Genomic DNA, 12,533 nt, shown 5'->3' on the forward strand with positions numbered 1-12,533 from the left:
AATTTTGAACTATTACTAGGAGTTGTTTGGAAGAGAAATTTCAGACGAGTGGACTCTTAAATCCAATGAATTGAAATATGGGGTAAACAATTCAATGGTAGTGTGGATATAGATTTAGAAGAATATTTGATTAGTAAGCGTATTTCCTGCTCTCTTCCAAATGGCATGCTAATGTGTGAACACGAAGAATTAGATCTTTCCCAACAACACAAAACTAGAATTAGTTGTAAATTTTGCATGCCAACTAGGTCTCCCACTTACAACAACCAATTTTCCAGCAAATTCAGGCTTTTTGGCTATTTTAATAGCAGCAGCAACAGCAGCTCCTGACGATATCCCAACCTGGTAAGTTTACCAAGTTAACATATAATGCATAAAAAACACCCATCAGTAAGATGCTATAGTAGGAAGAATATTAACTGAAGTGACCTTACCAGCAAACCTTCTTTCAGTGCAAGAAGCTTTGCAGTTTGAAAGGCTTCATCAGTTGATACCTATAAAATCAATTTAAAATGTTACGCAAGCTAATTACTCGTATCAATTAGCTTGATCTATATAAGTGATGACTATAGCATTGGAATTGAAAAATTGAGCTGGATCTAAGTGATGACTATGACAAAGTGAATACTAACACATTTTAAGACTGTGATACTGCATGTACTGTGTTCTGTGTTGTCTGTGTAAAGCATTGTAGTCTGAATATTCAATAGCTTGATTTCCAACAAAACTCTTTAAAAAGTTTCATCTCCCAGCGTTCATTTAATCAAATCTTTTTCCAAAAATACTCCGTAATAAGTTTCATTTCCCAAATGTTCCCCCACAATCTTTCCTTTCAACCAATTTTTGAAAGTTATCAACCTCCTCTTCTCCATTAATAATCCTTAATTTTATGCTATACAATATTTAATTATACTGAAAGGAAAATACACTATTTTGGAGCCTAATTAGTTATTTAAGCTAGTCAAGGCTCTGAAATGTTTGGATTAGCATCATCACTTTTTGATTAGCATCATTTCAAAAAAAATCTGAATCTGAAACAATTGGTCTGAGTTTGTGAAGGCAATCTATTACAAGAATTCGATTCAAGAAACGAAAATAAAGCAAGCTTCTAAACCTTACCATTACAACTTCCTCAATTATGTCAAAGTCCAATAATGGAGGGATGATACCAGTTCCAATTCCTTGAATATTGTGCTTGCCTATTGCATGTGAAGCATCGAGTCTACTTAGCAAAATAGAAAATTGCACAACAAGATTCACAGCTCCTCCATATTAGTTACTCGTAGATATATTGACTCAAAATCAAAAAAAAAAAAAAAAATGGCTGCAATAACCTAATCAACAACTTGTAAAAAGGTCTATGCTAAAAAAACAAGCTCAGCTATATTGCAGAAAATACTAAGCAATTGCTGGAGAGGGTGGGGCTTAACTGTGATAAGCGAAAGGAACAAAGTTGTAGAACATATCTTAGCAAACTGATGCTATAGTCTCATCAAGTAATAACATAACCCAAAGTCCCAGAAATAAACGACCAAAATCATAAACCGAAGTACACAATAAATATTACAGACTCACCAGCCTTTTCTCCATTTAGTACTGCACTTTCAGATGGCTCTACACCGTAGACCTAATAGTAAATCAACATTGTTAAATAGATGAGAGAAGTAGAAAAAAGGAGAAGAGGGGCTATGCAGCATTACAGCCAGTACAGGCAGAAGGAACAAACTGAAAATCCAAACCTTAATGGCAGAATTTTTCTCTTTAAGGAATCTTCCTGTCCCAGCAATGGTACCACCAGTCCCGATGCCTGAGACAAAGGCGTCCACTTCCCCTTCCGTGGCTCTCCAGATATCTGGCCCTGTGGTTTCATAATGAGTCTGCAAGCAAAAGAGAAAGGGAAGGAAAGCAATCAATCAAAGCCTTAATTCCATAAGTAGGGTCGGCTACAAGAAAGGGAAGGAACAATTAAAAAAAAAAAAAAAAAACCATTTGAGCTGTAGACTGTGCACTGAATTGAGTCCAGAGACAAAAAACAGCATACCTTTGGATTTCCAGGGTTTTCAAACTGATTAATGTAATACCCGCCTGGTGTTTTTTCCAGTAATTCTCTGGCTTTAATCACAAAGTCAGGTATGCTGTTTGTTGGACCCAAGAGGTGCAACTCCGCTCCCAAAGCTTAAAGAAGTACTCTCCTCTCAAGACTCACGTACGAAGGCATTACAGTGATTAGCTTATAGCCCTTAGCGAAAGCAATAAACGCCAATCCAATGCTAGTATTACCACTTGTGATTTCTATGAGAACGGTCTTTAGACATCAGGGGAAAAAAAAAAACTGTACTTAGCAACAACATTTTGTCATTTGAACTAAAATCCTAGAAGATTCACTTCTATAGACTGAGTACACGCAGGAAAGTGGTTAAAGAAGTAAATTGATGAAAAAAAGTATATGAAGACACACCTTCTCAGGAGAAATCAAGCCTTTTTCTTCAGCATCCTTGATCAAGCCTTTTTCTCAGGAGAAATCAAGCCTTTTGTTTTTGTTTTTGGTTGGAAGAAATATAGGTCAATTTGCATTTGACTTTGTACAAATTCATGAATCATGGGGTGAATCACCTGTCTTTACACTGGAGTATGGTTCCATCATCTCGAGCTTGGCTGCAATGCGTGCAACACAGCCATCTACAATATGATTAAGATAAACCATAGGTGTGTTTCCCACCAGCTGCAAGTTGAAAAAAGTAGAAACATAAGAAATTCTCGTGCAAAACTTTCCTGTAATGATTATTTGTAAATCAGCCACAAGATTAGCTAGCTTGTTGAAATTTATAAAATAGTCGACAAATAACAATCAAACGACTTACTTCAGTCACATCTTTTGCAATGCTGCACTCCCCTTCCATGTATTCAAATTCAAACACGAAACTGCAGAAATTTATAACTGTAAACAGAACAAACATCAAATACTACTACAGATTGGATTCCACCTCTACATTACTCCATCCGATTACAATGTACTTCGTATACAGAAATGCCTCTCATAGTATACCAGCAAGATCATTTGCATCAGACCTTACAGAAATATAGTTGAACTCCTTGCCAAGCTATCATTAAATGAAAACAGGAAACAATCCTTTGTTCAATCAGGCAATAAGATGGCGCTATTGAAATGCTAAACCAAACAATCGCTCATATCAACTCACTACAACAGCACCATTATAGACTTATGAAAAACCATCAAGAACAAGTAAACTGAATGAGGCAGTTTCCATTGGGCAAGGAGTGTGAACTAGATACTTCCTTCGTCCATCACATATACTAATGTAGGATGTCCGAATAAATTGTCACCTATCTTAGAATAGTAATGGTTTATAATTGAACTTTCCATTATAGCCCTTACTTAGAATATTGATATAAATCAGCAACCATAACTTATTGTCATCATGTCTTAACCTTAACTACGAGGGGTTTGGACAAGGAGGATGCCCCAGTTTCTCGTAGTGAGAAACAAAATTTGTTCTCACATGGCATTTTCGTAAATAAACCAACAATTTTATTCAATTTCATTCAATTGTCAATGCCCTTATGAGAAACAAATTTCGTTTCTCAATATAAGAAACAGGAATTTCCCTTGGACAATCTGACAATTAAAATTAATATTCTCGAAGTCTAACCATACCGAGGTTGTATCACCAACCTATGACATCATAACAAACAAGAATTACGCTACAAGTCTACAAGCAATTACCTCTATATTAATATCAAACGCAATTAAACCTCTAAATCACAGCTTTTTAAAGAAAATACAATTTCATCAGAACAAAAAGGATAAGAAAAAAATACCTGTTTTCCAGAAGTAGATTAAGAAAGTATGTATTTGATTGGTGAAAATTTGAGACTATGGCCTTGTTTGGTTCACTTTATTTTTACTGATCTAATCTGGTCTGATTTGATCTGATTGTCTGGTTTGACAAAATTTTTTTTTTTTTTTTTTTTTGGAAAATAAGAAATATTATTCCAAAAGAGAAAGGAGATTACAACTTACAAAAGCTAAGTTGAAACCAGAAAACAACAAAACTACACAAGACTCAAAGAGCCACTCAACCACCTAAGGGAAGGGAAAACAGAGCCACCTTCTAGGAAGGGTTCCCTGTAAACCCAGCCCTGACCTAGCCTAACCTGTCAACCACAAGGAGCCACCTTCTGTTTCGGGGTTTTCTGATGTCCTGCGGGAGAGTTACAATTCCGAGACTGGAACCGGACGCCTGTTCCTGCAAAACAAACGGATTCTCCGGATGATTGGAGATCCGCCTCCGACGGTCAAGTTAGTACTTGATTAAGGAGTAATTAATGCGGAAATTAAAGTGATTGGGTCTCTCTAGGTGAGAGTGTTTAATGTGTGTAATCTGCGTAATCTCCCTTAATGAGGATTAAGGGAGGTATTTATAACCTCGGGAAACGTGTCAATCTAGGTTTAGGTTAACCTTGGGCTGATTGGGCTTCCCACGGAAGTTGGGCCTAGGTGACCGGTTATCCCAGGTGTCATGGGAAGGACACGTGTCGTGTCGTAATTGGTCCAGAGTGGACGGATCATTGCTTGACACGTGGCAGGCTCCTATTGGCCCATGTGACGGACACATGGCGGAACCTGATTGGTCCACTTGTCAGATGGTGATTGGTGGGGAAAAATCCCCTAATCATTTGCCCCTCACAGGTGGCACGTGACTGGTCACGTGTTACCTGTGACAGGTATCGCCCTGTAACAGGCGACGGCCTGCTACAGGTGTCACTCGGCGAGAGGCCGAGAGATTCTCCCGCCAAAATTTTGAATTCTGGAAGTGACCCTTCGCCTTCTCACTTCGCCTATAAAAAGGAGTGTTGACTTCGGTCATTTTCACACTTGAAAACTTTGTGAGAGAACATTCGGACCCCTTTGGACCCTTTCTGCCTACCGCCTGCTCTGATGACAAGCCGACTGCAAAGGATTTTCAGAACTTCATCAATCGTCACTCGTTCAGGTAACCGTCGGTTCTCTTACTCTTAATTTTCTCTTTACTTTATTCTTTTTTGAAATGGCACCACGGAAGCACACGACACGACCTAGGTTAGTGATCAGCCGGTCACCGGGGACGGCTGAATCTAGGACTAGGAGTGTCGCCTGCCCTTTTCTGGACCCATCTTTGCCCTTTATACAAAGTCCGACTGTATCTGTGTCTATGCAGAGCGTGATGGCCAGAACAAAAAAGACTGCCAGGATCTCAAACTCAGACGGCTCCTCCCACAGGGTGCCGATTAGTGAAACATCTGACCAGGCGCCAGATGTGGAAGTGAAACAAAGCGGCTTGAAAGCCAGCAGTTCTGAGGGAGGAGTCAAAGTGACCCCTTCCCATTTTACAGTTGACAATTCTACATTCTCTCCTGCTCCTTTTAAAGGAGAGGAGGCGGGCCCCTCAGGGAGAGGGGAGGAGTCGTCCTCTTCGGACTCGTCAGAGGACGATTCCGAGTCTAGCTCTTCTGGCCATGCTTCTCTGGACACAGAAGAGAAAAACAGTCGCCTGCAAGAGGTGAGGCTTTCTCACGCAGTTGAGAAGGGGGACGATTAGGCGGAGCCATCCGCCTCTCACCGAGAGCAAAATACCCCCTACTACTGCACGGTACCTCGGGGCCGGATCACAGCCATGCAAGAGAAAGTGGAGAGCTTTATCGCAAACCACACAATGGGCCCCGGCTTTTTAGTGTTCGTGCCGGATCCAGAAGACACAGTCGTCTGGCCGGCTGGTACCAGTTATGATGGCGCCTACTTTGGCTGCTACGAGGCGGCCATCAAGGCTGGGCTGCGCTTCCCACTACATCCGGCTATTCAGCGGATCTTGGATGGGTATGAGTTGGGGTTATGGCAGTTAGCCCCGAACTCCTGGGTCAACGTACTCGGCTATGTGGCCGGGTGCGAACTGCACGGGGTGGAGCCGAACTTCGAGGCTTTCGCCCATATGAACTACCTCAGCCGGACCCCTAAGACAGGCGGTACCGGCTGGTATCAATTAACGAGCCACAGGGGCTACCTCATGACGAGAGGTAAAGCAAACAAATGGAAGGACTGGCGGAGCACCTTCCTTATCATTGAGAGTTCAGACACAGAGCTGAACAAGCGCTTCAACAGGTGGAACAGGAATCCGCCCCTTCTTGCAGGCGGCCGCAGCATGCCGCCTGTTCCCCCCAAGGCTAAGAAAGAGATCCTAGATAAAGGACTCTTCAAAGTAGAGTCGAAGGTGAACTCTACTTCAGGGGTACGAGAGCAAGTACCCCTGCACTGCGTCCCGAGCTTCAAATGGCTCTACGACGAGTACTTTTTGGCCGCCTGTGGCCTCAGCAGTCGGTGCTCAAGAGGTAGCCGGCCTGTCGAATACTCTGTTGTTCCATGCATTTCTTGTTATGACTTTTATTAACTTTGCTATTTGTTTTTGCAGCGGACGCCATGAGAAAAATTACCGCCTCCAAGACTGCGGCGGCCATGTTGCGGGCCTCCATCATGCAACAGTCTTCAACCGACTCCCCCAACAAGGGGGCACCCTTGGTGGGCTTCGAACCTTTCACCCTCTTTGTGGAGTTGTGTTTATGCATATACTGACTCTTTTCTTCTTTTTTAGACGGGCGCTCCAAGAGCTTCTTCTTCCCAACAACCGGACCCCAAGGCCCGGAGGACGACTGTTGCGAGCTCTCCTGGTTCTGCCAGGAAACATGTGGCGGCTGAGAAACAGCCGGCCACTTCTTCTAAAACTCCAGTTGGGCCACCTAGAAGTATGAAATTATCCTTGTAAATTTTAGACTTGCTCCCTTCTTTACTAGGTCTAATCCGTTTGTTTATGCTTGATGCAGCCGGCCCTCAGGAGCCTGACTTGGTCGAGGTGGCCAAGTCTATGATCAAGGCCGTTCCTCCAGCTGAAAGGGAGGCGGTCAGGGGTGTCGGCACCCTTGACCTAGACGGGATTGCAGGGGTCCTTGCTGAGGTATACTTAGCATATTTTTGAGTATTTGAATTCCAGGACGCCTGTTTTCTTTTTTGTTTGGAAACTGACGCTTGTTCCCCTTTTTACTTAGGCCCTGCTCCGAGTGAACGGCCTTCGCAAGCCGCTTGACCGGAAGAACAAAGAGGTAAAGGCTGCAAAAGCTATGGCCGCCTCTGACTGTGATAAGGCAATGTTTCAAATTTCCCAAAATGAAGTTCTGACCATTGATATTCTTTATTATCAGGCGCAGGCTACCGCCGCTATCCGGGCTCAGTTAGAGGCGGCCCAGAAGAGGAATAGCGAGCTGGAGGCGACCATCAACAACCTCAAGGCCGAGCTGAGACCTCTTCGCCAAAAGATGTCCTCATACGAAACCTTGGAGAAATCCTTGGCGAGCGTAAAGGTACGCCTGGTGACCCAGGAGAAGAGTCTTACTCAGGAGCTCTCGGAAAAGTCCGAGCAAGAAAAGAAAGAGTTGGTCCGGGAGATGATGGAAGACTCTGCTCAAATCCAGCGCATGACTTGGGGCCGCCTCTTCTATATAAGCTTCCGCTTCAATCAAGACCTCTTGAAGAGTCGCCACCCTCTTTCGGACCAAATCAAATTTGAAGGTCGACCCGTCTTTGAGACCTCTGAAAAATTCAGGATAGGCTACTTCATCCGGTAACCCTTGAATCTGTATTCTCATCAGGTTAAACCGCCTGATGTAAGAACGAAGCCCCTCCTTCTCGCCCTGCTGAATTGTTCCTAAATCAAGGGTCGTCTTCTTCGCAGGGATGTTCATGGCGAAGTTGGAGGTGAATAAGTAAGCAAGCGTCTTGAAGTTATTTACACAACCAGTCGACAGGTTGCCGAACCATTGTTGTGCGATTCCTTTGAGAGTCGCTGGGAAACACTTGCACCAAGTGGGATCATCCAACCCTTGAAGGTACATCAGGTTGGTGAATTCCATCTGATGGTCTTCTGGGTTAGTAGTGCCGTCATAGGCGCCTACTAATACATTTTTCACTTTGACCGGCTGAGCGGCTTCAGTAATTTCCTTGGAGAAGGCCGACGACTGTTCACCAAGTCTAAGCAACCGTAGCTGCCAGTCCATAGGTTGGACATTTTTTGCTGCATGTCCACCAAACGGAGGTGGCTGTAAAAAATACTGTTGTTGCGGTACAAACGGTAAGTTTGGTACCGCCTGGTCGCTATGAAAGCCGGACTGACGGGAGGTGCCGCCTGACTGACTCTCATGATACGACTGAGTATGCCTCATCGAGGTTTTTCGCAGACTGTCTTGGAAGTTTGAAGTAGAGGCCGACTCTGACAATCGGTCACTCTTCTTCTGCTCTAGCAGTAGCCGAGCGTCTGTGTATGTTTTCCTCGACCCGTCCGCCTGAATATGACGAACAGGTTTCCTATTTCCTGGAGTAGGAAAACGGTATTTTGTGAAATCAAGGGCAGGTGGCTCCCACTTCCTAGATTTAGGATGAGGGGTCGCCTCTCGCCCTTGAACTGGCTTCCTCTTCCGTGAAGTGGAGGGTTTCTTAGCCGACTGCTCCTTGTCCAGAGCAGGCGGCTTCTTGTTGATCAACTCTTGAATTTATCCCTTGAAATCCCTCATGAAGGTCATGAGTTCGTTCCTTGTGATGGGAGCAGACCCATCAGTCGGCTGCTGCCGAACAGGCGGTGCGCCTGCTGGCTCGCTTCCAGTTTGAAGATGTTCCCGTTCCCTCCTTTCGGTATGACGGGTACGTCGGGCCCTTAGGGTCCCGTCTGAAGCTGTGTGAGCTTCAACTTCAAATTCATTCTCAGTATCGTGGTCCGACTGAACTAGAGGGTCGTCCAGGGGACGTCTCTCTTCAGGAGCCGGTACAAACGTGGATGCCATCTCAGAAGTACTCTCCCCACAGACGGCGCCAAAATGTTTCGGGGTTTTCTGATGTCTTGCGGGAGAGTTACAATTCCGAGACTGGAACCGGACGCCTGTTCCTGCAAAACAAACGGATTCTCCGGATGATTGGAGATCCGCCTCCGACGGTCAAGTTAGTACTTGATTAAGGAGTAATTAATGCGGAAATTAAAGTGATTGGGTCTCTCTAGGTGAGAGTGTTTAATGTGTGTAATCTGCGTAATCTCCCTTAATGAGGATTAAGGGAGGTATTTATAACCTCGGGAAACGTGTCAATCTAGGTTTAGGTTAACCTTGGGCTGATTGGGCTTCCCACGGAAGTTGGGCCTAGGTGACCGGTTATCCCAGGTGTCATGGGAAGGACACGTGTCGTGTCGTAATTGGTCCAGAGTGGACGGATCATTGCTTGACACGTGGCAGGCTCCTATTGGCCCATGTGACGGACACATGGCGGAACCTGATTGGTCCACTTGTCAGATGGTGATTGGTGGGGAAAAATCCCCTAATCATTTGCCCCTCACAGGTGGCACGTGACTGGTCACGTGTTACCTGTGACAGGTATCGCCCTGTAACAGGCGACGGCCTGCTACAGGTGTCACTCGGCGAGAGGCCGAGAGATTCTCCCGCCAAAATTTTGAATTCTGGAAGTGACCCTTCGCCTTCTCACTTCGCCTATAAAAAGGAGTGTTGACTTCGGTCATTTTCACACTTGAAAACTTTGTGAGAGAACATTCGGACCCCTTTGGACCCTTTCTGCCTACCGCCTGCTCTGATGACAAGCCGACTGCAAAGGATTTTCAGAACTTCATCAATCGTCACTCGTTCAGGTAACCGTCGGTTCTCTTACTCTTAATTTTCTCTTTACTTTATTCTTTTTTGAAATGGCACCACGGAAGCACACGACACGACCTAGGTTAGTGATCAGCCGGTCACCGGGGACGGCTGAATCTAGGACTAGGAGTGTCGCCTGCCCTTTTCTGGACCCATCTTTGCCCTTTATACAAAGTCCGACTGTATCTGTGTCTATGCAGAGCGTGATGGCCAGAACAAAAAAGACTGCCAGGATCTCAAACTCAGACGGCTCCTCCCACAGGGTGCCGATTAGTGAAACATCTGACCAGGCGCCAGATGTGGAAGTGAAACAAAGCGGCTTGAAAGCCAGCAGTTCTGAGGGAGGAGTCAAAGTGACCCCTTCCCATTTTACAGTTGACAATTCTACATTCTCTCCTGCTCCTTTTAAAGGAGAGGAGGCGGGCCCCTCAGGGAGAGGGGAGGAGTCGTCCTCTTCGGACTCGTCAGAGGACGATTCCGAGTCTAGCTCTTCTGGCCATGCTTCTCTGGACACAGAAGAGAAAAACAGTCGCCTGCAAGAGGTGAGGCTTTCTCACGCAGTTGAGAAGGGGGACGATTAGGCGGAGCCATCCGCCTCTCACCGAGAGCAAAATACCCCCTACTACTGCACGGTACCTCGGGGCCGGATCACAGCCATGCAAGAGAAAGTGGAGAGCTTTATCGCAAACCACACAATGGGCCCCGGCTTTTTAGTGTTCGTGCCGGATCCAGAAGACACAGTCGTCTGGCCGGCTGGTACCAGTTATGATGGCGCCTACTTTGGCTGCTACGAGGCGGCCATCAAGGCTGGGCTGCGCTTCCCACTACATCCGGCTATTCAGCGGATCTTGGATGGGTATGAGTTGGGGTTATGGCAGTTAGCCCCGAACTCCTGGGTCAACGTACTCGGCTATGTGGCCGGGTGCGAACTGCACGGGGTGGAGCCGAACTTCGAGGCTTTCGCCCATATGAACTACCTCAGCCGGACCCCTAAGACAGGCGGTACCGGCTGGTATCAATTAACGAGCCACAGGGGCTACCTCATGACGAGAGGTAAAGCAAACAAATGGAAGGACTGGCGGAGCACCTTCCTTATCATTGAGAGTTCAGACACAGAGCTGAACAAGCGCTTCAACAGGTGGAACAGGAATCCGCCCCTTCTTGCAGGCGGCCGCAGCATGCCGCCTGTTCCCCCCAAGGCTAAGAAAGAGATCCTAGATAAAGGACTCTTCAAAGTAGAGTCGAAGGTGAACTCTACTTCAGGGGTACGAGAGCAAGTACCCCTGCACTGCGTCCCGAGCTTCAAATGGCTCTACGACGAGTACTTTTTGGCCGCCTGTGGCCTCAGCAGTCGGTGCTCAAGAGGTAGCCGGCCTGTCGAATACTCTGTTGTTCCATGCATTTCTTGTTATGACTTTTATTAACTTTGCTATTTGTTTTTGCAGCGGACGCCATGAGAAAAATTACCGCCTCCAAGACTGCGGCGGCCATGTTGCGGGCCTCCATCATGCAACAGTCTTCAACCGACTCCCCCAACAAGGGGGCACCCTTGGTGGGCTTCGAACCTTTCACCCTCTTTGTGGAGTTGTGTTTATGCATATACTGACTCTTTTCTTCTTTTTTAGACGGGCGCTCCAAGAGCTTCTTCTTCCCAACAACCGGACCCCAAGGCCCGGAGGACGACTGTTGCGAGCTCTCCTGGTTCTGCCAGGAAACATGTGGCGGCTGAGAAACAGCCGGCCACTTCTTCTAAAACTCCAGTTGGGCCACCTAGAAGTATGAAATTATCCTTGTAAATTTTAGACTTGCTCCCTTCTTTACTAGGTCTAATCCGTTTGTTTATGCTTGATGCAGCCGGCCCTCAGGAGCCTGACTTGGTCGAGGTGGCCAAGTCTATGATCAAGGCCGTTCCTCCAGCTGAAAGGGAGGCGGTCAGGGGTGTCGGCACCCTTGACCTAGACGGGATTGCAGGGGTCCTTGCTGAGGTATACTTAGCATATTTTTGAGTATTTGAATTCCAGGACGCCTGTTTTCTTTTTTGTTTGGAAACTGACGCTTGTTCCCCTTTTTACTTAGGCCCTGCTCCGAGTGAACGGCCTTCGCAAGCCGCTTGACCGGAAGAACAAAGAGGTAAAGGCTGCAAAAGCTATGGCCGCCTCTGACTGTGATAAGGCAATGTTTCAAATTTCCCAAAATGAAGTTCTGACCATTGATATTCTTTATTATCAGGCGCAGGCTACCGCCGCTATCCGGGCTCAGTTAGAGGCGGCCCAGAAGAGGAATAGCGAGCTGGAGGCGACCATCAACAACCTCAAGGCCGAGCTGAGACCTCTTCGCCAAAAGATGTCCTCATACGAAACCTTGGAGAAATCCTTGGCGAGCGTAAAGGTACGCCTGGTGACCCAGGAGAAGAGTCTTACTCAGGAGCTCTCGGAAAAGTCCGAGCAAGAAAAGAAAGAGTTGGTCCGGGAGATGATGGAAGACTCTGCTCAAATCCAGCGCATGACTTGGGGCCGCCTCTTCTATATAAGCTTCCGCTTCAATCAAGACCTCTTGAAGAGTCGCCACCCTCTTTCGGACCAAATCAAATTTGAAGGTCGACCCGTCTTTGAGACCTCTGAAAAATTCAGGATAGGCTACTTCATCCGGTAACCCTTGAATCTGTATTCTCATCAGGTTAAACCGCCTGATGTAAGAACGAAGCCCCTCCTTCTCGCCCTGCTGAATTGTTCCTAAATCAAGGGTCGTCTTCTTCGCAGGGATGTTCATGGCGAAGTTGGAGGTGAATAAGTAAGCAAGCG

Source organism: Chenopodium quinoa, unplaced genomic scaffold, assembly GCF_001683475.1.
Source record: "Chenopodium quinoa cultivar QQ74 unplaced genomic scaffold, ASM168347v1, whole genome shotgun sequence".
NCBI lineage: Eukaryota > Viridiplantae > Streptophyta > Magnoliopsida > Caryophyllales > Amaranthaceae > Chenopodium > Chenopodium quinoa.